At 42.6% G+C, this 25,994-nt stretch overlaps 1 protein-coding gene across 3 annotated transcripts in view; it reads left to right on the forward strand.

The window, feature by feature from the left end:
- The window catches only part of CSRP2 (cysteine and glycine rich protein 2), a 60,840-nt gene that overhangs the window by 27,125 nt on the left and 7,721 nt on the right, over positions 1-25,994 (forward strand). Inside the window, exon 1 of one of the 3 annotated variants that reach the window (XM_017530618.2) lies at positions 15,061-15,163. The exons of 1 other annotated variant lie outside the window; for it this stretch is intronic. The gene's annotated coding sequence lies outside the window, so the exon portion shown is untranslated. Of the gene's footprint in view, positions 1-15,060; positions 15,164-18,248; positions 18,374-25,994 lie in introns of those variants that run through there. One more of the 3 variants, XM_017530619.2, reaches the window with a different exon arrangement.

Here is a 25,994-nt window from a genome sequence, read left to right on the forward strand (position 1 = left end):
AGGATGGTCTCGATCTCTTGACCTCGTGATCCACCCGCCTCGGCCTCCCAAAGTGCTGGGATTACAGGCTTGAGCCACCGCGCCCGGCCTGTGCTTTGTTTTCCTAAATGTGAAAAGGCTTAAGTAATACAATTATGCTGTTTCTTGGCGTAGTTTTCATGTTTCTTGTTCTTGGAGTTTGTTGAATTTCTTGGATTTGTAGATTTTAGTTTTCATGCAATTCGGAACTTTTTTGAGTATTATTTCTTTAAATATCATTTCTGCCCTCCATTTTTAGGGACTTTAAGTACATGTATTAGGTCACTTTAAATTATCCCACAGCTCACTAATACTCTATTTTTTCCATGTTCTTTCCTCTGTGTTTTATTTCAGATAGTTTGTGTTGCTATGTCTTTAAGTTATTTAATATTTTATTTTGTAGATCTTAACAGATTGCATCTTTCATCTCAGACCTTATATGTTTGTCTCTAGAAGTTCAATTTGGGTCTTTAAAAAATATATATCTTTTACGGAACATAGCTATAACTGTTTTAATGCCCTTGTTTACTTATTCTATCAGCTGTATCATTTCTGGGTTTCTATTTATCAATTTTTCATTGCATTGTGGATTGTATTTTCCTGTTTGTATGCCTGGTACATTTTTATTAGATACCAGTCATTATGAATTTTTCTTCAATATTTTCTTCAAATATGAATTTTCTATCAATATTCTTGAGCTTTGTTCTGGGATGCAGTTACGTTATTTAGAGATAGTTTGATTCTTTGAAAATTTTCTTTTAAGCTTTATTATTCAGGATCAAAGAAGCCTTTAGTTAAGGGCTAACTTTGCTCCTCTACTGAGGCAATAATACCCTCTGAGTATTCTACCTGATGAGTACTCTACCTTTGCTCTGTGAACTAGAAGGTTCATCCTCTCTGGCTGGTGGGAACTAAAACTATCCCCAGCCCCGTATGGGCTGTAGATATTATTTCCTCTGATCCATTTGGGTGGGTCTCTCTCCAGCCTCAGCTAGTTTCCTAAATGTCATGCACTCATCAGTACTCAGTTAAAAACTTAAGGGGATCCTCTGCAGCTCTCTGGATTTTTTTGTTTGTTTGTTTGTAGCTCTCTCTTGTCTGCCACTCTGCCCTGCAAATTCCAGCCACCCTGGTCTCCCTGGACTCCTAATCCATCTTCTTAACTCAAAGAGATGGCTAGGATCTGCCTGGTTTCCCTCTTCCTGACATCAACCTGGAAACTCTCCCCAGGTAGTAAGTTGGCAGAGTCACAGTAATCATTTCATTTACTTATCATTTATCAGGGATAGCTGTCCTGTGCTGCCTCATGTTCAATATCTGAGAACTATTTTTTTGTATATTTTGTCTAGCTTTTCAGTCACTTAAAGTAGGAGGGTAAATCTGGTCCCTGTTATCCCTTCTAAGCAGAAAGTAGACGTCTTAGGCTGTCTTAAGCTAGTAGTTCTCAAACTTTAGCTTGCATTAGAATTAACCAGCAGACTTGTTAAAACACAGATTGCTACATGCCCCATCTCCTTAGAGTTTCTAATTAATGTGCATGGGGCCTGAGAATTTGCAATTTTTGGAGATAGGGTTGGTCTCTGTCACCCCGGCTGGAGTGCAGTAGCACAATCAGAGCTTACTGCGGCCTCAAACTCATGAGCTCAAGCAATCCTCCCACCTCACCCTCCAGAGTAGCCGGGACTACAGCCACTTGCCATCATGTACAGGTGATTTTATTTTTATAGAAGGGTTTTGCTATGTTGTCTAGGCTGAGAACCTGAATTTCTAACAAGTTCTCAGGGGATTCAGAAGCTTCTGGTACAGGACCACACTTTCAGAACCACTGTGTTAAACTAGTAAACTAACAATATCTCAGATGATGTTCATCTATTAATCAGTCATAGAGTGTGAACCACATTCATAGTCAAGCAAAAACCTGTTAGTCATAGAAATACAGTCATAAGTACTTACGTGTTGTTGTTTGAATCCACTGGCAGATGCACAGAATAAGAACTAAAAAGCTGTCCATGCCCTCTTATCTGGTCAATACAGGAAATCAGCTCCACAGAAATCATGTAGACCAGTCTTTCTCAAATGGCTGGTTGTAGTGGCTCATGCCTGTAATCCCAGCATTTTGGGAGACCAAGGTGGGAGAATCACTTGAGCCCAGGAGTTTGAGAGCAGCCTAGGCAACATGGCGAATCCCCGTCTCTACAAAAGTTAACCACCTGTGGTTAAAGCTATTCAGGTGGCTGAGGTAGAAGAATCACCTGAACCTGGGAAGCTGAGATTGCAGCAAGCTATAATCGTGCAGCTGGACTCCAGCCCAGGGTCGACAAAGCAAGACCCTGTTTAAAAAAAAATTCTTTTCTAAATGATATTCTCTAGAACATTAGTACTCTATGTCTTGTTAGTAAAACTAGGTGCTTTGTGAAAGGTTTGTATAGTCAAGTAGGATTCAGAAGCTGTAATGTTGGGTGTGGTTTATGAACTTTCCAAGAGAAAGATATGATTTGAAGTGTTTCTCAGACTTATTTTACAACAGAACCATTTTATTTTGCAAAACACATATTATCAACTTGAGGAACCCTGATGGTCCTCTGAAGCCAGTTTGAGAAAGACTAAAGCAGAACCTTAGCATTTGTAAGTTTACTGTTTTCAATGTTAGCTATTCATGAGAAGTTGCTCCATTGCTGTGGTAATTTGTGATTCTGCGGGAGCAAGGGGGCACACCTGGGGAGTGAGTCACTCCACTGATGAGTGAATGAGCCCCGCCCACCGCCCACAACACAGGCTCCAGCGTGGCATTCTCATTTGCTGCTCATCATGCGGTAGTTTTTATAGTAATATAAATTAATTCGTTAAACCTGAAAACAAAAAAGTTAGCTATTGGTTTAAGAAAAAGAAGAGGAGGAAGTTGGGGAGATATGTTAAAAAGTAAGTCTCAGCAAGAAAATAAACGTTTGGGGGTAAATTTTAAAGGCAGCCTCTGAGATTTGTCAGAGAATTGGATCTAAATGTGAATACGGTCATCCTGTAGCCTATCTGAAAACCATAAAAAGTGATTCATGAACTCTTTTAGTAAGAGATAAAATTTAGCAAGATAAAACATTACATATGCAACTCCTGACTGATACATAATTCAAGAGAAAGCCAGAAGCCTGAGCAGGTGTTTCTCTGAAGTCACACGTGGTGAAAACATGCATGTGGTACAGTTTGCTTCTAGAATTTAAAGAGGAGCTTTCTTTACATACTCTGATGTTAACAAGGGAGGAGATGTGTCCTTAGCCACAGGAAACATTTCCCCCTGAGCTAAGGACTTCACAAAAGAAAATGTCTGAGAAATAAATTTTATGTCTTAGGACACATAGAAAGTTATAGAGGAAAAAAGTGCTGTGAATCACAATCATTCTTTTAAAAGACTAACTCCAGGTCTCCTATTAACCCTTTAACACCCTGCATAGGGATTTTCTCCCGTAATTAACCAGTCTTACCCGGAATCTACTGTGGGCCAGGTGGTGTGATAGTTAAAGAGGTTTTCAGTGTAAAGAAGCCAATTCCCCGCCTGCAGGGAGCTCACAGCCAGCCACCTGATTCACCTGCCTGCTCTCCCAAGGATGAACCACTATGAACTACTTGTGAACTACCACAGCCAGACTCATCGGCCATGGATAGGTTTCAATACTGTCCCCACCTAAAATGCCAACTCTATAAGGGCAGGTATTTAATCTATCTTGCTCACCTTTATATTTGTGGAATACGTATTTATTATTTAATGAACATTTTAAATAGTGAATTTGAAAACAACCTACATGTTTAAATATAGTGGAATGGCTAACAAAGAGTCAGTTAACACCATGAAATACTAGGCAGCAATGAAAATAGAATTAAATAATATTAAGGGGGATAACAGACAAGATAGCGCTGTACCAACGGTATCAGTTATGTACAGTATTCTGAATTTGACTTCTTTGGGTCTTTGCTCCTTGTATTTGGAATGGCTTTTCCTTGACAATATCTGTTGGTGTCATATCTCTTTAAGCCTCAGTTGAAATACCACATCCTTCCTGAAGTATCAAGTCTTCCACATCCCTCTATCCTCAGAATCAACCACTTTCTGTAGCATATGCTGATAAGTCCCACCCCTATGCCTCCAGCTGTACCTTCAGTACTTTCGACAAACAGCTCGTAGCAGCATATCTTTGACGGAGAGCTTCCTCCACACCTGGGAGAGAACTCTGCTCACTTGCTTGACAAACCAGAAGCACCGACAAGTAATTCCCTCCAGAAAAGCCTCTGATCCAAGACTGATGGAAGTTGGTAACTAAAGGCCTCAGCCCCTTTGCGTCCACATTATTTCCCAGGTTCCTCAGGGGATTAAGTTTCAGGCAGCCACAGTGGCAACTGGCTTGATGACACACCTGCTATTGGCCGCTTTCTCTTACTCTTCCCGACCCCCTGCCTCCCTAAGCTCCCAAACCAAACTGCCTGCTCTTGCAAGATCATCTCCCCATCTGAGCTCCTGTGTTCCCATGTAAGTCCCACATTATCCTCTATATTGCAGGGTTTTGTGAATGTCTTGGCTCTCCGAACTAAACTGTAAACTGTTTGAGAGCAGAAACCTTTGATTGCTGTATTCCTCAAAGCCTGACAATGTACCTGGCACATAGCAGGTGCTTGAAAAAGCTAGGTTTAATCAAATTGAGAATTTTTAGAAGAAAGACACTATAGAAATCCAATGCTGAAATAAATAGTTCACAGCATTCTTTGTGACATTAAATAAATCAAATGATTTAAGCCCAGTTTTATGAATCATAATTATATATTGATTTCAAAGTCTCATAAGCTACTGTTCCAAGTTGAAAATGAGACTTCAAGGTGAAGCAATGGGTTGAATATATTTTAGCATTTTCTATTTGAAAAATATCAGCACCTATTAAGGGAATTTGAGCGGTGGAGATTTTAATTGATTTGGTATCCCTTAACATAGTATTCATAGACCCTAGGATCTAGTTCTCCCCTCCCTTTCCAGCTTTATCTCTCATTCTGTTTCACTATTCCTGGGTATAAGGTTGTGTGATCTTCATGCAAATAATCTGTAATTCAAATTTATCTTTGCTTATTAACAAAACTGTCTAATGCCATTGTGGACTTCGTAATAAAATTATCATTGTTTTAATATGAGCAATGAGAGACATGAGATGAGGGGGTGAAAAGACTCCAAGGAGGAAAAAGACTTCTCCAGATAATTCCCTGACATTGTTATATTGTCTGAGTCTCCATGAAGAAACTGATTCAAATGTCTAGAAGTTTGATGACATGATCTGAATTGGAATATGGTTTACATGCCCTTAAAAGTTATTTTCAAGATCTAATTCTGTGGCCTGTACTTGAAGACAGACATCTTCAGACACAAAAAGGGGGGATAGTACCTTTATGTCAGGTAAAATCATAGGCACAAAAATAATAAGCATCACTCTTAAGTAATTATGCAAGTAATACTCATTCATGGCGGAAAACTTGGTCAATACAGAGAACCAAAAACAAGATAAAAACACAACAATCCTGATCAAAGAAAAGCACTTCTAAAATTTTAGTGTATACTTTTCAGACTTTTTATTTATTTATTTATTTATTGAGATGGAGTTCACAGTCACCCAGGCTGACGTGCAATGGTGCAATCTCAGCTTACTGCAACCTCCACCTCCTGGGTTCAAGTGATTCTTCTGCCTCAGCCTGCCGAGTAGCTGGGATTACAGAAGCTCGCCACCACACCCAGCTAATTTTTTGTATTTTTAGTAGAGACAAGGTTTCACCATCTTGGCCAGGCTGGTCTCAAGCTCCTGACCTCATGATCTGCCTGCCTCGGCCTCCCAAAGTGCTGGGATTACAGGCGTGAGCCACCATGCCCGGCCCAGACTTTTTTATGGAGTATATTTTTATATATAGAAGAATGGGTTCACAGTGTACATACAATCTTTTTTTTTTTTTGAGACAGAGTCTTGCTCTGTTGCCCAGGCTGCAGTACAATGGCGCAATCTCAGCTCACAGCAACCTCTGCCTCCCAGGTTCAAGCAACTCTCCTGCCTCAGCCTCCCAAGTAGCTGAGATTACAGGCGTGTGCCACCATGCCCAGATAATTTTTGTGTTTTTAGTAGAAATGGGTTTCACCATGTTGGCAAGGCTGGTCTTAAACTCCTGAACTCAGGTGATCAGCTCACCTTGGCCTCCCAAAGAGCTGCGATTCAGACTTGAGCCACCGCACCCGGCCTGATCTCTCCCTTTTTGCCCAGCAATGATGTTGCAGACAGTACACACAGGGTCACTTAACACCGACTCACTCTTTGAACACCGCTTCCTGTGCTCCAGAGACTAGACAGGCAAACATTTCTAAAACTCTCTTGCAGCTTGAGTTCCACACATAACATAGTTTCCACCAAGCCCTAATGGAAGATATATTGAGCCAGATTTGGAAGGCAAATAAGCAACACAAGGGGCTGGCATGGTCAAGGATGGCAGACCTAGTAGCTGGAGTAGATGGTCTACTCTCAGGCCCAGCTTAATAGATGTTAAGAGGCCAGTATAGGCATCAGCTGTGCCACTCTGGGGTCAGGCACAGATCCTGACTCTTTAACATCATGTGTCTCCTTGTTCCTCTTGTAAAGTCTGTTATCTTCAACTAAGAACCCTGATGGATACATGTGAACACTTTGCCTTGTCAAAAAACATGTGGCTATAATATTGTACAACTGCTACTAGTGGAATCATAGAATCCTAGAGCTGAATGGGACCTAAGTGATCAGCCAGACAGGCAAATTAAGCTCAAAGAAGTTAAATAGCTCACCCAAGGCAAGACCACATGTAGGTCTCCCCATTCCCATTCTGCTTAAGGAATTTATACCAACGTTATGCCCCACAAGGAGGTGGGACAAATGGCTGCCTGGCTATGCTCCAAGTTAGACTTTGGTATTTTTGTGTTAGCATAACGTGACATGTTCATCCATCATCTGGCAGGTTTTAGCCCCAAGAGGACCGTCAAAATGTGATGCCTTTTAAATGTGTTTGCATCCTCTTGGCATCCACCTCATGCTGCGCCCCAGTCCCAGCCCTGCTCCCCTAGTTGAAGACCTGCTCAAATTCTGCCTGGTACTCTTCCTTGTCTTTTTTTTTTTTTTTTTTTTAAGATGGAATCTTGCTCTGTCACTCAGGCTGGAGTGCAGTGGCAGGACCTCAGCTCACTGCAACCTCCACCTCCTGGGTTCAAGCGATTCTCCCGCCTCAGCCTCCAAAGTAGCTGGGACTACAAGCACGTGCCTCCATGCCTGGCTAATTTTTGTATTTTTAGTAGAGACCGGGTTTCACCACATTGGCTGGTCTCAAACTCCTGACCCCGTGATCCACCCACCTCGGTCTCCCAAAGTGCTGGGATTACAGGCATGAGCCACCGTGCACGGCCTCTTACTTGTCTTAGACTTCATCTCAGTCACCTATGCTGTGCAGTTCTCCTCAGATTGGAAAGGTCTATGTTCAGTTTGCCCAAAGAGTTGCTCCCAAGGAGCCAGCATAGCGTCTTTAAGCAAAGGTACTTTCTTCACTCTTCTAATGTAACAGGAAAGAATCATTGTTAAAAGGCCACATTCTGCAGAGGAAGGAATGTGAGGTTTGGATCCAGACTGGATTTGAATCTCAGTTCTGCCACATACTAGCTGTGGGGCCTTGGACAAGGCATTCAGTCTCCATGAGTTTCACTTCCCTCACATGTAAAATGGAAAGAAAGATAACCTTACAAGGACAAGAAAACAATATTCCTACAATGACATGCAAGGAACATTCCATCAATAGTCATTGCCATTTGGTTGAAACACATGTTGACTTGAAGAACAGCCAATGGTGTGCACTTTGGCCCGTTCTCATTTATGGTTTTTCAGCTGAATTTGGATGGATGATCACTCCACAATAACCCGATACCCTTTCACGTAGGATACAAATCATTTTGCAAGTCTGTATGTGTGTATGTGTGCACACATACACACACAAGATGTAGATATTTGAGCTCATACCCAGCCATTAACAGGTCAGAGGAGTATGGTTCTGCAGTAGCACTCTGAACTCTTACAATGAAGTGAACACAGGGACAAATAAATCAGCAGCTTGAGTCTTTTTCTGTTAGTTTGTTTATTAAGACAGAATCTCATTCTGTTGCCCAAGTTGGAATGCAGTGGCCTAATCTTGGCTCACTGCAACCTCCGCCTTCTGGGTTCAAACAATTCTCATGCATCAGCCTCCTGAGTAGCTGGGACTACAGGCCTGCACCACCACACCCGGCTAATTTTTGTAATTTTAGTAGAGATGGTTTTTCACCATGCTGGCCAGGCTGGTCTAGAACTCCTGGCCTCAAGTGACCCACCCACCTCAGCCTCTCAAAGTAATTTTAACATATAACATCATTTAAGAATTGAGACTTGAGTCCTTTAACATATAACATCATTTAAGAATTAGGAATGGGAATTAGGTATTCCCACAATCTTTTTGGAACAGTGTAAGTAAAAACTGTTTAAAGTAAAATCTAAGCCAGCACTCCTTAAAAGCATGTAAATACAGAATTTATACAAGCTTTGTTCTAAAAAGGCATTAACCTTTTTCCCGTAGTTTAACACTTTTCTCATGAGGTGAGCGCTACAGACGTGACAGTTTGTATTTTCTTTTACAAGAAAAGGTTCATTTTATGAATGATTTTTAATCCCATATGTGAGGATTACATAATAATCCTGGCAGGCATATGCCATAAATGATTAAATGCCTATCAATTATAGCATTATGTATTGTTGCCAGAATCTTGTTCTTTTCATCATTTCCCAAATACACACACACACACACACACACACACACACACACACAGTTTTAAGTGGAAATTTTTAACAGGTTTTCTCTGGAGCTTGCTCAATGATCAAGATATATGTATGGAAATGTCATTAACTACATTTAAAATAAAATTTACACTTAATTTTCAAATCCTGAATTAGAGTAATTTTCTAGTTAGTCTTTTCCTGAATAGGGGAGAGAAGCCAAAATCTTCTGATAAGCCTGATTGCAAATTGTAAAAGTCTATCTTAAAATTTGATGGATAAGTATTCATTCATTCATTCATTCATTTATTGAGACAGAGTCTTGCCCTGTCACCCAGGCTGGAGTGCAGCGGCAGCATGTCAGCTTACTGCAACCTCTGCCTCCCAGGTTCAAGCAATTCTTCTGCCTTGGCTTCCCAATTAGCTGGGACTACAGGCACACACCACCAGGCCCGGCTAATTTTTGTATTTTTAGTAGAGATGGGGTTTCATCATGTTGGCCAGGATGCTCTCGGACTCCTGACCTCAAGTGATTCACCTGCCTCGGCCTCTCAAACTGCTGGGATTACAGCAGTGAGCTACTGTGCCCAACCTACATTTATTTTTGTATAATCTTTAGCAAGAATTTTAGAATCTGTGTAAAAGCTAGAAAGTAAACACATATATACTTTATTTTTGTAAAATGGTATATCTTATCAGTGAAATAATAAAAAACATTATTTAGTGCATCTGTTGCTCACATTACAGTTATTTGGGGGAGAAACTAAGCTTTCTAGTGGTGGTAGCTTTGAAAATTTCTTCCCATTTATCATTTGAACAGTAGCTAGAGACAGAAGTTAGCATTTGTGAGACATTTCGGAAGTGTCATCCTTCTAAAATATTTCATTCTGTGCATGTGCACACAATCATACGTTTACTCAATGTTGTCCAATAACCAAGAGGTTGAGTAGGGTAAGAACTGAAAAGTGATCATTGGTTTGGCAATTAGGAACTCTCCAACGACCACAGTGAGAGTCTCAGGATCTCTCACGAGGTTGCAGTCAGTGTCAGCCAGCGCCAGAGTCATTTCAAAGCTTGACAGTACTGTAATATCTCCTTCCAAGCACACTCATATTTTTGTTGGCAGGAGGCTTCAGCTCCATTGGGACTGTTGGCCATAGGCCACTATACTTCACTGCTTGAGTGTCCTCCTGACATGGCAGCTGGCTTTCCCTGTAGCAGTGATCACACACACACACACACACACACACACAAGTTGGCAGGGTGTTGGAGATGGCGAGTGGATAAGAGAAGAGGGTGGGGGAAGAATGAGGAGAAAGTTGTCACAAAGCGTTTTTTGACTTAGTCTCAAAATTATGCACTTTATTCTGCTTTCTAGAAGCAAGGCACTAAATCTAGCCCACACCCCAGGGGAAGGGCATGAATTAAATTCTGCTTGTTGAAGGGAGGAGTAACAAAGAATGCATGGACATGATTCTAAACCACCACAGTATTTGGGAGTCCTAAGAGTAAGTAACAGAAAATCCATCTCCAAATGGATCAAATAGCAATGGGAATTCATTGGTTCCCGTAATGGAAAAAATCCTGCAGATAGGTAAACTTAGTGAATACTTGTTCAGAGCTCTATTTCTCTGTCCTCCTCTCTGTGTCAAATCATCCTTGGCCAGCTTCCTAGCAAAAATGACCGCAACCACTCTAAGGCCTCCTCCAGGCACACAGCACAGTCCAGAATAGGCGAGCTTGGCTCCGACTCTGCACCCAGGAGAGTTCTGAGATTCACCTGATTGGATGGGCCTAGGTCACATGCTTAGCCTCCCCAAGCCGGGGCCTCGGATGCCTTGACTGGATCCAGTGCTTCACCCTGAACCAGGACCATGCCTGAAACCACCTAGAGAGGAATGGATGCTAGAGAAGCAATCACAAATACCTACTACAGAAGTCAGAGACATTTATGTTAGCTTTCAAAAATATGGGGTGAATAGAATTTTTGTCATTTGAAAGAAAAGAAAGCAATAGAGACAGAAATTGAAGAGCAAGGGAGTACAGTCATATGCCACTTAAAGACTTTCAGTCAACAACAGACCACAAATAGGATGGTGGTCCTGTGACACTACAATACTGTGTTTTGGCTGTTTCTTTTCTAAATTTAGATATGTTAAGATACACCAATACTATTGTGTTGCCATTGCCTATGGTGTTCAGTACAATCACATGCTGTACAGGTTTGCAGCCCGTGAGCAATAGGCTATACCACAGGCTATACTGTCTAGGTTTGTGTAAGTACACTCTATGATGTTTGCATAATGGTGAAATTGTCTCATGATGCATTGCTTAGAACCTGTTCCCCTCATTCAGTGGCACATGACTGTATAACTAAAAAATGCCAAAGAAATGGATCAAAAGCCTAGGCAGAGTGGACACTGTTGGTAGGGAGTGAGAGCACCATTTGCTCCTCCAAGATCAGGGACAGCAAGTATAAACATAGGAGAAACTGTGGATGCTTCCAGGCAAAGTGGAGGAAGGTTGAGGAAATGCTGGTGGGCAGCTGTAATGTGAATGAAGGAGAAGAAGGTGATGTCACCAGCTGAAAAAGAGGGAGAAAAGAGAAATAAAGGAATGAAAGGGTTAAGACAAGATGGATAGAATAGGCTGTCTGGGAGGTTAATGGTGTCTTTCTTACTAGCAGAGCTAGAAAAACTGTTGTAATATGAAAACAGAAGCAGAGCTTGAAAAGATAGAAAGCTCTGGTCAAAAAGAAGACGTAAATAACATCATAATAGAAGATAATAGTACTGAATAAAATAGTACCTACTCCAGAAAGAGAGTTAGGAAATGAAACAAGTATGAGAAAGTAGGAGTTTATGGCAGGTTAAAAAAAGCAACTATGAAAAATATCAAGAATAAAATTATCTACCTTCCAACATTTTAGCATATATAACTTGTTCTTTTCTCTGTTAGATAATACATCACAGAGTATTAGGGTTAAGCATGAGTAATTTTTAATTCCCACAACTGCTGCTAAATCTCAGCTAAGAAATAAGGTAGAAAAAACTGCTTCTTTTTGTGTTATTAAATGTGTAGGTTAGCAAAGTGCAAATTTTTTCCCTTTATTTCATACTAAAATTATTATAATAAAACATTCCTCTTCAGTAAAGCCTTCCTGCCCTCTGCGTGGAAAGCCTTGCCCTAAAATAAAGAGGCTTTGTGTTTAAATTCACCCTCATCTGTTTCAGAGTTTTGTTTAGAAAACGGGGCATGAAATAAAAATATTTTAAAAATCTATGTTTGAAGCACAAGGTCATGACGAAAGGCAACAACCTTGGTTCAACTTGCCTTAGGACAGTGACCTTGAGAGAGGGCTTTGATTTGAAGTTGGTTGATGAATTCCAGAGAATAGAGTTGTCACAAGTATAATGTGCATTTTGAGTGGGAAAAAGAAACAGCCTGCTGGACACATTTAGCCTTCGATTCTGCCTATTACAAGGTTGAAGGGTCAAACAGACCAGGACCATGTGGACTTAAGAAAGGTTTATCCTTCTCCAAGAGGACACATTTCTTCCACTAGCCTTCTCCAGGCGTGCAGATGCTTTCTACTGAAGGCTCTTAATTGTTTTGGAAAACACCTCATAACTTCTTAATACCAAGCCCTCAAGAAGGTAGCATAAGAACTTAGCAAAGCACAATTTCTATTTCCTTTTTGAGAGGCAAAAAGGACATCAAGATATCTTTGCTTAACATAACAATCATCACTTATTCAGTATTTATCATGTGCCAGGCACTATGTTTGGCAATTTACATACATCATCCGATTTAATCCTCATAACACTACAAGGTGTGTAGAATTCTCTTTTTACAGATAAAGAAACAGATGCACAGAGGTCAAGTATTTAGCCCAAGCTTACAAAACTGATAGGTGGCAGAGCTGTATGTTGAAATCATGTGTGTTTGATTCCAAAGCCCATACTCTTACTTTTGTACCTTAAAGAATTTCTTCATGTTCATAACTAAAAGAGTCAACAGTTTAACTAGATGTTTAAAGAAAAAATAAATATTTTAAAATGTTGATCATTAAATACAAATACAGATTTGTTCAAAATCACATGTTGCATATCATCCCCAGACTCACTGTGAAATATACAGAGGCAAATGCATACAGGGACAGATAGCAGAAATACTTTTAGGTCAGAAACAAGCCCAATTTCTTTTTTGTTTTGTTTTGTTTTGTTTGAGATGGAGTCTCGCTCTGTCACCCAGGCTGGAGTGCAGTGGCATGATCTCAGCTCACTGCAGCCCCCACCTCCCGGGTTCAAGAGATTCTCCTGCCTCAGCCTCTGAGTAGCTGGCATTACAGGCATGCGCCACCATGCCCAGCTAATTTTTTTTGTATTTTTAGTACAGAAAGGATTTCACCATGTTGGCCAGGCTGGTCTCAAACTCCTGACCTCAGGGGATCTGCCTGCCTGGGCCTCCCAAAGTGCTGGGATTACAGGCATGAGTCACCACACCTGGCCAACAAGCCCAATTTCAAATAAGATATGGCTCTGGAAATTAGGGACAACTCGAGCTTGACAGAAAGCAAACAGCTCAGGTCTGGGAGGGCCCTTCCACAAAGAGGCATTGAGAAGAACTCAGGGTAGGAGACAAAGGGCAGTGGTTTGCTAAAATCCAGGGCTGCAGTGAGACTCATCGATACAGTTTTATTCAGTAGAAGCACTAAGCAAACTTATGTAAGAAAAAATAAATACTGTGAGCAGCTGAGTTAAAGCAAATGAAGACTCTGAGGGACTGAATTTTCCTGTTGGCCTATGAGTCAAGTCACTTACACTAGCTGATATCATGGAAATAAGGATTGCCCATATTTAGAAAAGCTCACAGCAGGCAAGAATGCTTTCCAGACTCCTGTCACAGTATCAAGAGATGTCAATCACTACTATATGTTTTTGGACAGTACTTGATGGACAGAAAATAAGGCAGCTATTATAATAAGTTTATCCTGGATTGGCCCCAGCATATAAAATAAAACAATAATAATATTATAAATCGGTTCTGCACATTGTCATGCTGATATGCGTTCCCTGCACTCTCCCCAAGAGGGCATTTGGCAATGTCTAGAGACTTTTTGATTGCCACAAAGTCGGGGGAGGGGTGCAACTGGTATCTAGTGGGTGGAGGCCTCCTACAATGCACAGGACAGCCCCCCATAATAAAGAATTATGCAGCCCAAGATGTCAGTGGTGTGGAGGCTGAGAAACTCTGGACCAGAGGAGGCAATAGCATTTATGGCACGAGAGGGCTTTTTTGAACTGCCCACTCCGCAAATATCAGTCTCTGCGATCATTGCTTCTGGCAGGAGAGGTCATGAGGAGGCCTAGAATATAAACCAGATAGAGACTGCATTGTTTATTTTCCTTTTCTTCTAAAACAATAAACCATCCCGTAGCTGAGGCATGAGGTCCCTTCGGTTGTCACGGGTATCCTTGTGCTTTTCTGACATCAACACATAGAAACGCAGGGCTCTGTGGCGCCCTGGGTTTCTGCTTGGGTTGAGTTTTCTTTTCCCTCAGTATCGCGTGCTGTGCCCTAGTGGAGGGGAAGAGCGAACTACTTTGGGAACGGGGCGTTTTCATAACGTCATTTATTTAGTCTAGATGAGGAATTTTGCTCTTTAAGAACGAGAAAGTTGTGGATTCCCAGAAGGTGGAAATCGGACGAGTTAACTAGGGAAGTCAATCACGTTGAGTTTACTGACAAGGACAAGGCAAGGGAGGAGGTGGCGGAAAGCCCCGTTTGCCGACTTTCCACTGCCAGAGCCTCCCGGGTCCTGACTGTCTCCGCGAGGAGGGGGAGCGGCGATCGCGGTGGACAGATCCGACGCGGGGCGGCAGGGCCACCTCCCAGAGGGACCGTCCCGCCGCCGGGCCTCCCTGGAGGGGAAGGAAGTCACTCTCCAAGTCCAGTGGCTTCTGGAACTGCCGGGTCCCCTTGGGAGCGAGCGGTCCCGGGACTTGGGAAGATGCTGGGCGGGCGGGAAGCTGCAGGAAGAGGCGGGCCTCCTGCCTTTTGTCTCCTAGCGGCTAGCCGGGAGCCGGGCCGCGGGCAGCCTTCCCGCTACAAGCCCCAGCCCGGCGAGCGGCTCCGGGAATCCGGCGGGCGGGGCGGGGCGCGGCGGAGGGCGGGGCAGGCACGGCCACGCCCACCGGGCGCTCTTTAAAAGGCACCACTGCGCGCCTCGCCTCGGATCTCGGACTCTCTGGACCCTCCCTCCAGCCGAGCCTCTCTAGCTCCGCCTGCGGCGCGTGCTCCCGCCTCTAACTCAAGTGAGTAGGGGCGGTGGGGCGGTTCCGCGGCGCCCAACCCCGGGGCGGGAGTTGGAGGGGGTTACCATAGCCCCTCGGGGGCGTCCTGCCGCCCGGCTGGCGCGCCCTGGTCCCCTCCGACATCTCCAAACTGGTCCCCATTTGTGCCCCTGCCAGCCTCCTCAACCCTGCCCCCAGATTTTCCCTCTCTTATCCCCCAAACACACCTGCCCTTGTCCCTGAGGCCTCCCAGGCCATGCGCTGGGATCCCTGGCTCGCGGGGCAGGTACATAATCCTGCATGACCTTTAATTTCTCCACACTAGTTTCTCTGGGGGAGAGGCGGGTCGTGAGTTTCGCGGTTGTGCTAATCCGCCTCTTAGCAGTCGTGGGTCCCCTCCTCCAGCGGCAGGCTCTCTCTCTGGGGTGGGGGTCCTAGTCTCAGGGTCCCTTCTGTCCGGAGTGTGGTGAGCATCTAGGGCGACCTTACCGGGTTCGGTCCCCTAGGGGTGGAATGGGGCTTCTACATCCCCCCGAGCCCAGGATACTGCTCCTACCGCCGCACCGGGCTCCTGGCATTCCCATTGTTTGCTGGTGTCTGCCCACCAAGCACCGAACCCCTCTGTGTTGAAGGAACGGCAGGGAAATGTCAATCACGCACTCCTAGCTTTTTCCAGAACTTTCTACGATTCAGGTACAAAGGGGAATGCAAGAATGCTTGGTTGTGAAATTCTTCGACAGGTCCTGGGAATCACATTCTGGGTTCTCCAGAGGCAGATTCAGAAGCTCCACGTAGGCACCCCCTGGGGGCGGAGGCAGGCTTTCTAATCCGTTGGATCCCTTTCCCCCTTCTAAGCCAGGGCATTGGTTAAACGATATTTGCTTAAATGGCTACCCAAAATATTTAACCTGTTTTAGTTGCAGTCTGCAAACCAAGCACATTTTCCCTTTATAAATGCTTTTCGATACAGTATTTGTTTTTTAGGGGGTAGTAATTTTTTAACCAAGGCAGTAAAAATCGTCGTTTCAGTTTTTGACTTTTCCAATTAATCTGTTTTAAAACTCTACTTATAAAATGTCAAAAATTCAAATAGGACAGCCACAAGTTGGCTGTACTTTAACTCACATTTTTCAAGAAAGAGTTGGGTGATACATTTTGAAAGGGAGAATCTAACATAATTTCAGAACTGCCTGCCAAGCTACAAAAGATGTTGTGACGTACTGGGTGGTCTCCCCCGGTGCTCCTGGGGTCATCGCCGTCATCCATTGCCACTGATACTTGGTCAGTATTTCTCTGGGTCCTTTCTCCTCTGCATTGTAAGTTTCTTTGCTCTTTTGGTGCCGCGTTACCTTTGAGACCAGACCTGCGTCACATGAGTCTTTGAAACTCACAGTGCTTGCTTGGGTGCCTTCGACAATTGAGTGAAGGAAGGAAGGAGTGAATAGGTTGTGGTGATAGGCAACACAAATATAATTTGATTCATACAATAGATATTTGTTTGCAGATTTGATCTGAAGTTTTTATCATAAATTTTTAATGCATTTCTCCAAATGTATTTAACAAATATTGATACTGGTATATGCTAAGTACTGTGCTGAAAGCAGAACTTGCTGGAGGCCTGTCCTGATGAAATTGCAAAATCACTTGGGTTTGGTGGAGATTGAATTTTATCCTAAAATAGCAAGAATATTGATATAGAGTGGAGGGGACAGCAAGGAGTTTTAGGAGCCTGGGTCCAGAGGCAACTCTGACACTAAATTGCTATAGTAGTCTGGGTCCCTAATTTTTCTTTGTCAAAAGTGAAGTGAATCAAATGAGCCCCAAAAGGAAGCCCCCTATGGGAGAGGAGGCATGGCAAGGCTGAAAGGGGCAGGACTGAAGCCAATCAGGCCCAAATTCACACCTCAACTCCAGTAGCCATTGGTCTGATGCCCTTGGGCAAATTAACTTTACTCTTTGGCCTTAACACTTCGTCTTGTAAAATGGGTGTTGTAATGGCACATGCCTTGCAGGGTTGTCATAAGGCCTGTTGATGCTTGTATAAAGCCCAGCCCAGCCTGGGAGTGGTTCCTTGTAATTAGACAAAGTTGTGCACTTGGTTGAATATATGCGGGAAAAGGCTATCAGTGAAAGTTTGTTCCAAGAGAGACCTGGCTCAGACCTGAATAGTTTCCTAGACCTTGCCTGGAGGCCAGCTTTCTTCTCTGTGCAGATACTGACAGGTTTCCTCAAGGCACCGTACCCTGACTGCCAGCATGCCATCCCTTGGGTTCTGTTGGGTGGGGATCCCCAGGCACCTCTGGGTCTTTGATTACCTAGGTGGGGATTTCTAACTGCTTTATATCACGGCCCTCCTGTGAAGCCACCAGAACCCTTCTCAAAATGTTGTAACATAAAGTATGTGGTACCAAGTTCCCAAATCCCCAGAATTAAAAGGAATTCTGGATTCTGGGTTAAGAATCCTGACTTAAGAGAGTGTTTCTTGGGGCCGGGCGCGGTGGTTCAAGCCTGTAATCCCAGCACTTTGGGAGGCCGAGGCAGGTGGATCACGAGGTCAAGAGATCGAGACCAACCTGGTCAACATGGTGAAACCCTGTTTCTACTAAAAAATACAAAAAATCAGCTGGGCGTGGTGGCACGTGCTTGTAATCCCAGCTACTCAGGAGGCTGAGGCAGGAGAATTGCCTGAACCCAGGAGGCGGAGGTTGCGGTGAGCCGAGATCGCGCCATTGCACTCCAGCCTGGGTAACGAGAGTGAAACTCCGTCTCAAAAAAAAAAAAAAAAAAAAAAAAAAGAGAGTGTTTCTCAGTCTGGATTTTGGAGAAGCTGGGCACAATTTCTTTTTTTAAATATGTTTTCCTCCTCAAATTCCTTTTTACCATAGGCACAATTTCTGATGGTTAAAAACTTTATTTATTATTGTAAGTCATAGAGGAAGAACTAATAGAAGTATATTGTGAATGAGTTGGAAAGGATATCAGGTTCCTTGCTTTTTTGTTTACGATCTCATTGTGCCAACAGTACTCTTAATTATCTTTGACTAATAAGAACAGACACCATGTAATACATTAGGGTCAAATGACTTCCCAGTTCACTATAGGGAAGAGGGCTTCATGGTGGTTCCACAGTACTTCCAAAAGAAAATAAGCAGAAAGAATTGAATCTTCATCCAGCACACAGCAGTACAGGAAGTACTCAGCTTAAGAAGAACCTGTGTCATAGCCATGGAGGTCAGTACTATATCTGTACTTTTACCAGTGGTTTAGTTTAGCAAAACATCAGTCAAGTAATTTTGAATTGGAATTTTGTTGGTATTCATTTTTAAGTTGAATTGGTAATTTTATTTTGGTTTCACAGTTATGAGGCATTTAATATCTCTATGCCTCAGTTTCCCCACTCATAAAATGGGAATAGTAGTAGTACTTGCTTTAGTTGTTATGAGTATTAAATTTGGTAATATACACATAAGTAAAGCATATATTAAGCTTTATACAAGTATTTGTAATTATTATTACCTGTCATGTGGCAGGCACTATTCTAAGTGTTTTGCATATATTGTTTAATCTCAAAACTGCCTTAGGGTATAAATAAGCATTGTCTACATTTTTACAATGAGAGAACTAGCAGATCAAATGAACAGCCTGTGATCATTTGGCAAATAAACAATAGTCTCAGCGTATATATTTAGGTCTGATTGCATGAAAAAAATCATACAAATATTAAATAGTTCAAATAATTAAATAACTTGTAGTTTGCACAGATTGCAGATTGCCACGGCAGATGCTGGGGATCAGCATTACCGAGCTTATATCATAGTTGCATTTTAATTATAATATGGGATTTGGCAGATAGTGATTCAAATCTGTGTTGAACTTTGCTGCACTGTAAGTTGAAGACATGAATGGTAGCAGAATACAGAAGTAGTAAGAATGGCGAAGCTGAAGTACACACAGGAGCGTTCACTAGATTAGAGAGTTTTCCTTCAGTGAGGTTAGATTTAGGTTAGCAGAGAGGGGTGATAAAAAGCTTTTTGGTTGAAAGTAGCAGTGTGGGTGTGAGATTGGTGCACAGAGACCACTTACTGCTAGTTGGGTGGAGAGGAAGGCGTGTGATTTGTGTGCGTAATTTGGTAATTCAAGGATTGATAATTCTCAGGTCGTTTGAATAGTCTCAACCCTTAATGTTCTGTACCAATCAGATATGGGAGTTTTGAGGAAAGCTTGTGGTTCTGGAATCAAAACATGAGCCTGATTTGTTTCTTTGGAGATCTGTGACTTCAGCAAGTCACCTAATTCAGCAGTCCTCATCCTTTTTTGGCACCAGGGACCAGTTTTGTGGAAGATAGTTTTTCCATGGATGGTGTGGGGATGGTTTTGTGATGAGACTGTTCCATCCCAGGTCATCAGGCATTAGATTCTCATAAGGAGTGTGCAGCCTAGATCCCTCACCTGCACAGTTCACAAGAGCGTTCCCGCTCCTATGAGAATCTAATGCCTCCGCTGATATGACAGGAAGCAGAGCTCAGGTGGTAATGCTCACTCACCCTCCACTCACCTCCTGCTGTGCAGCCTGGTTCCTAGCAGGCCACAGACCAGTAGCAAGTGGCCTGAGCACAGAACACAGCTATTGGTGTGTGGCCTGGGCACTGGGACCCTTGACTTAACTGACTGAACTTGGTAACTATATTCAGGCCCCAAGTGCTCCTAAAGGAAAAGGAATCCTGCACATTTGTGGAGTATAGGCTTCTTGCCAGGTACTTTACAAAGTTTATCTCATTAAATCTTTACAACCACCTATAAGAGAGTTTGCATCCATTTCCAAGTTATGGCTGAGGAAGTTAAGACTCGGAGGTTAAGGAAACTTTGGCCAAGATTACCGAGCTGATAACCGGCTTTGACAACCAGCCTGTGTCTATCTGATTCTAAGCTCTGCACTGTTTCTTTTGTATCTGGTATATCTAAAACGTGGCATGTGTACTGCGGTTTCCATGGCAAAAATTATTAATCACAGTACTCTTGATTGTAGAATCTGGACTAAACGTCAGAATCTTTCTCAACATAGTTCCAGGAACTCATTATCAGTGGATCTGCAAGATGAAACTGTTTTGTCATGTCTGTGAAAGTAAACGGTGCAGACCTTCAAAAGTCCTTTCTGCATGCCTCTGTGTCATTTATTTTACTATATTGCCATTATTTGTCCACATGTTTTTACCACCAAAGTAGAACTCTGTGCAAAACGGGCCTTTCCTTATGATCCATTTATCCTCAGCCCCTAACCCAGTACATGGCTTATGAAATACTGTTGAATTAATACATTCAGAGCTTTATAAACAGTAAGCGTTATACAGTGCTTGCAAGCTGCCTCTACCCTAGAACAATTACTTGAGATACAGAAATGAAATGGATGGAATGGAGGTAAGGCAGTTACCCTGATGGGGAGGTTTGGGGGATAAGGAGGGAATAGACATGTGAGATGGTAGGGCAAGATGAGTATTGATAACAAAGGTTGAACATTGCTAAATATTAATGACAGATGCCATCATATGAGTCCCTACTATGTATGCAAGCATTATCTCGTCTATAGCTCTATAAAGAAGGTACTGTTGCCCTAAGTTTACGGATGAGGAAAATGACACTTCCTGGATTCCAAACCCATGTTCTTTCTTTGCCCTTTTGCTGAACTGATTTAAAGTCCAGGTTGACAATTTGGCTTCAGTAGGTGGAGCCAAATGGAGTATGGAGCTGATCACTAAGACATGAAGAGCTCTTCCTGGGTTCATTGGTATTTACTTCCTTAAGGGAAGTAGACTCAGTAGGTAGTTGGGGTAGCAGAAAAAAAAAAGTTTAGAACAGGCATCAACTGAAAGCTTAATTTACGGTTAACTACAGCTGTCAATCCTGGCCTTGCTAAAAAGTCATTGTAACTGGGGATGGTGCTACTAACTTAGATTCTTTAACAAGTGACTCCGCCCAGATGTGTCTCCAGATGAGACTGTATTTTATACAAAATTCTCCTTTTGGGGAAATCGGATTATAGTCAGGTTCTAGTGTTAACAACAAGGCCCTACATGTAGTAATAAAATGTCAAAGCTTCTGGAGGCATTTAGAATCTGGGTAATTATAGAATATAGACTGATTCAATCCAAACTTGTAGTTTCAGAACAGATAACTTAAACTTTAAATGTTAACATATAGACTTGAAATTCATAGATTCGAGTCATTCAGATTCTAAAATAGGACAGTAAATGCAGCACTAATGGTATGAAAATGGCCCATGTGGTCGCCGTCCTTATGGTACAGCTCCCATGAGTGGAGGAACACCAGGGTTCTCGGTCCTCATGCCGGTTTAGAGAAAACCACGCGGACACACATGGAGTGGTTTTAAGGAGTGGAGAGTTTAATAAGCAAGAAGAAAGGGAGAAGACAGAAGGAAGAAGCTCCCCCTTACAGAGACAGGGGCGTTCCAAAGCTGAAAGAGGAGGTCCCCACTCTGCCAGGGATAACATAGGTAACATATGCAGAGGCTGGAGGAGGCGATGTCTGATTTGCATAGGGCTTAGGGCATTGGTTTGACCAGGCATGTCATCATATGGCCCACAAAAAAAGCTGGCCCTCCCACTCTAGCTTTTTAATATGCAAATGAAGGGTGCCATGATGTTCTACACATGTTGGGGGATGTGTGGGGGCGGCCGTATCACCCGGCACAGGTGGGGCAAGGGCTAGAGGAAGAGGGCGGGAATTGCCATGTTTGGTGGGCCCAGTTTCTAATGGCTTACATTTGCATATCAAAGGTTGCCAGCCTGGCTCTAAGAGCCGGAGCTTTACAATAAACTTTTCCAGAGACACTTTTAAAAAATGAAAACTTCCCAAGGACCCCTTTTCCCCTCTCTCTGCCTAAAATATGTTCTTAATAACTCCTACCACAGTTATCTAGAGAATGAGGTAACTGTACCATAAGATGACTCCGACTATATCAGTTTTCCCCTGTGGGTGAGTCTTAGAAATTTTGGGTGGTATCTAGGCTAAGGAGAAGCAGCAAAGAGAAATTGCACATAGGTGTTCAGATATAAACCACGTTTTAACATCTAATACAGTGGATAGATCAGTGCTTTCAGGCACTGAAGAAGAACAAGACTGAGAAACAGAATTTGACCTATTTTATAAGATGTAAAGTGGGCTTTAATTTTTGCTTTTACCATTCTGTAAATTAATGCATAGGATTTGGGAAAGGCATGCAGCCCGGATTGCTTAGTGCAAATCCAGTTTGCTGTGATGAGTGGCAGCTGTAGTGGAGCAGTGCAACCAAAGGCTTGTAAGAAAAATGAGGACTTTCTTTTTTATTTATTTATTTACTTTTTATGCATAGCAATGCCAAGAGTGACAGAATGGAAGATCATCACACTTCTTCCAGCCAAATTCAGGAACTGTCCGTAGAGGTTCAACCTAAAAGTGTAAATTTGAACTTCGTTTCTTGGACAGTCACCACATAAGTGGAACCATTGCTATGCTTTGGAGTGCATTTTAATGTCTTCAAAAAAGGTTTTTAGTGACCATTAGCTCAGTTCTTCCTTGCCTTGTTTGCTGCTCTGCAGTCATGTTCTAGGTGCTGGTTGGTGGGTTTTCCTACTCCAGTACCGATAGCAGGATGGATAGAACGAGATGTCCCCTGTGTCTTCGAGCTGACAGCTACTGGATTCCTACCAAGGCATTTTCTTACCTTATCTTGCCTTCACAATAGTTCTGTGGGTAGAGAGAGCTACCTATCTCCATTTGGAGCTTGAGAAAATGAAGCCCCAGGTTGCATAGCTATTGTAGTGGTGGAGTTAACCCAGGTGTGTTTAAACCAGTCAACCTACCTACTCTCCCTCCTTCCTTCCTTTATGAAATATTTCAGACATACAGAGTAGAGAACAACATAAGGAATATTCAACTATCCCATATCCACTTTTTTTTTTTTTTGAGACAGGACCGTCTTGCTCTGTTGCCCAGGCTGGAGTGCAGTGGTGTGATCAGAGCTCACTGTAGCCTTGACATTCCTGGCAAAAGTGATCCTCCCACCTCAGCCTCCCAAGCACCTGTGACCAGAGGTGTGTACCACCACGCCTGGCTAATTCATTTTTAAATTGTTTTAAATATAGATAATATAGGGTCTCCCTATATTACCCAGATGGGTCTTGAGCTCCTCGGCTCAAGCAGTCCTTCTGCCTCAGCCTTCCGAAGTGTTGGGATTACAGGCATGAGCCACCACTCGAGGCTCAGAAAAATATAAATCCAACTTTAGCTTTCTGAGGATGCTCTTTATGTACGTCATTTTCCTCTATCACAGAAAGTGTTATTCAGAAATCCTTAGGAAAGCTCTTAAACTGGATAGAACTATAATATTTTGGTAAATGCAAATACTCTGGTAGATGGTGTGGAGAATACAGAGATGCGGTTCCCACCCTCAGGGGACCAGAAACTTACAGCATAGTAAGTTGAATGCTGTGGAACTTTGATAGGTATTTCCTGAAAAACTGACACATTCACATTTGGCTGGTGCAGTTAACTTAGAATAAGTTAAAGAAACCCTGAATTACATAAAGAAAGGGAAGATATTCCTTCTTTCCTAAAAATCCAGACTGTTGTTCAATGGTATGAAAGGGAATAACAAAGTTATTAGTTGGGTTTTCCTTTTAATGTATTTCCTTTTAATGACAAAGACAGCCTAGACTAACCTTAGTCGCCATAGCAATCTGTCTCCTTAGTGGTGATTGCTCCAAAGGAAATATGTGTGAAAATGAAAAATACCAAGTTGATATTAACAGTTTGCTTTCTAATATGAGAAGTGCCTCAATAACAGAAATGCCTCAACAACAACAACGTATTTTAAGAACCAGTCGATACTTGGGATCCAGTATGTACAACATAGTGTCATTACTTATAGGCCTGGATTTGACCTTTGGTTCTGCAGGAATCATGAGGGAGCTTCCAGCAAATGTCTGTTGCATCCATGAGCATTCAGAATACAGGTAACTTTGGACACAAGGGGCAAAGTCATTGTCACTAACTGTGCTACAAACACAGGTCAGTGCAAGCTGTTGGAGCCAAGGCTTTATGTCTTAGGTTTTACAGCCAGGCTTATATTTCACTCTGGATTTAAACAATGGAGTGAGTGCCTATCTCCAGGGACAAGAATAAAAGATTTATGCAGCTACAAAAGGAAAGCTTGTCAACATGTCCTGTTGTTGCAAGATACTGATCCTATGCGGATGCCTTCACAGTAAGCCTGGTAAAATTTGTGGACCCTTGGAATGACTTTGTTCCTGTCTGGATAAAAGAAGTTGGCTTTTGCAAATTCAGACTTACAGTTTAGTGATAACAAGCCATATCAGTCGGGTGTGTGTGTGTGTGAGATTTGTTTTAAGGAACAGGAGTTCCAATTCCAAATGACTTAAAAAGGGAATTTATTGGCCCATAGCTGAGGCATGCAGGATAAGATAAGGGACTGTTGATTGGCCGTGACTGAGTCACATGCTCAGCCCTGGAGTTGGGGGTTGCTATGGTTTGAGTGTTTTTGTCCCCTCCAAGACTCATGTTGAAACTGAATGAGTCTTTAACTCATGTTAAAACTTAACGTTGGGAGTTGGGCCTAATGGGAGATGTTTAGGTCATGAGGGATCAACTCTCTTGAATGTATTAGTACCACAGTAAAAAGGTCTGGTGGGAGTGGCTTCAGTCTCTTCTGCTCTTCTGCCATGTGAGCTACAGTGCTCTTGCCCTCCTGAGGATGCTGCATACGAGGCACCATTTAGCAAGTGGAGATGGAGGCCTTAGCAGACACTACACCTGCCGTGCCTTGACCTTGGACTTCCCAGCCTTCAAATCTTTATATTCTCAGTCTATTCTTTATAAATTACCCAGTCTCAGGTATTCTGTTATAGTAACAGACTAAAACAGGGATAGAGTTGATACCATCTAAAACCTGTGCTTTTCAAATTATCAGTGATAAAAGTATTAGTCTGTTCTCAGGCTGCTAATAAAGGCATACCTGAGACTGGGTGATTTATAAAGGGAAGAGGTTTAATTGACTCACAGTTCCACATGGTTGGGGAGACCTCACAATCACAGTGGAAGGTGAATGAGGAGCAAAGTCACATCTCACGTGGCAGCAGGCAAGAGAGCATGTGCAGGGGAACTCCCTTTTATAAAACCATCAAATCTTGTGAGACTTACTCACTGTCATGAGAACAGCACGTGAAAGACCCGCCCCCAGGATTCAATGATCTCCCACCAGGTCCCTCCCACAACACATGGGAATTATGGGAGCTACAATTCAAGATGAGATTTGGATGGGGACACAGCCAAACCATATCAGTAAAGGACTGTTACTTTTAATTTCCAAGTACAGACTGATGACTCTCAACAAGATAAGTTCACTGATCTTCTCTTAGTTCTTGTGGCATAAAAATTTCTAAATGCTTACCTGAATTTTGTCTCAAATTGGTAGCAAGCATAGTGGCCCATCCATCACCAGGAGACCACTTTTTAATAAGCACTTCTTTAAACCACATAGTCTAAGAAAGAGATGGCTGCTTTCCTGGAAGATAGTCTAGGGAAGGTATCACCAGAAGAGAGGAAGAGAATACTTAGTGCGGGAAAGTTGCCCGCCACAGTGATCAGCTCCATAAACCTTGCTTTTGGAAAGGCCTCATCTTTGTGTTCAGGAAATTGTCAGGTTCTGAATCACCTTAATGGGGTAGCATGAGAATTCCCCACATCCCTTTTGATTTTAAGGATTGAAGACTCTTTAAGCTTTTCTGCATAGCAGCACTCCTTTTCCCTTCTCTTTCTAGCCAGGTTTGGGTTAGTAAGA

This window comes from Cebus imitator, unplaced genomic scaffold, assembly GCF_001604975.1.
Source record: "Cebus imitator isolate Cc_AM_T3 unplaced genomic scaffold, Cebus_imitator-1.0 Scaffold67, whole genome shotgun sequence".
Taxonomy (NCBI): Eukaryota; Metazoa; Chordata; class Mammalia; order Primates; family Cebidae; genus Cebus; species Cebus imitator.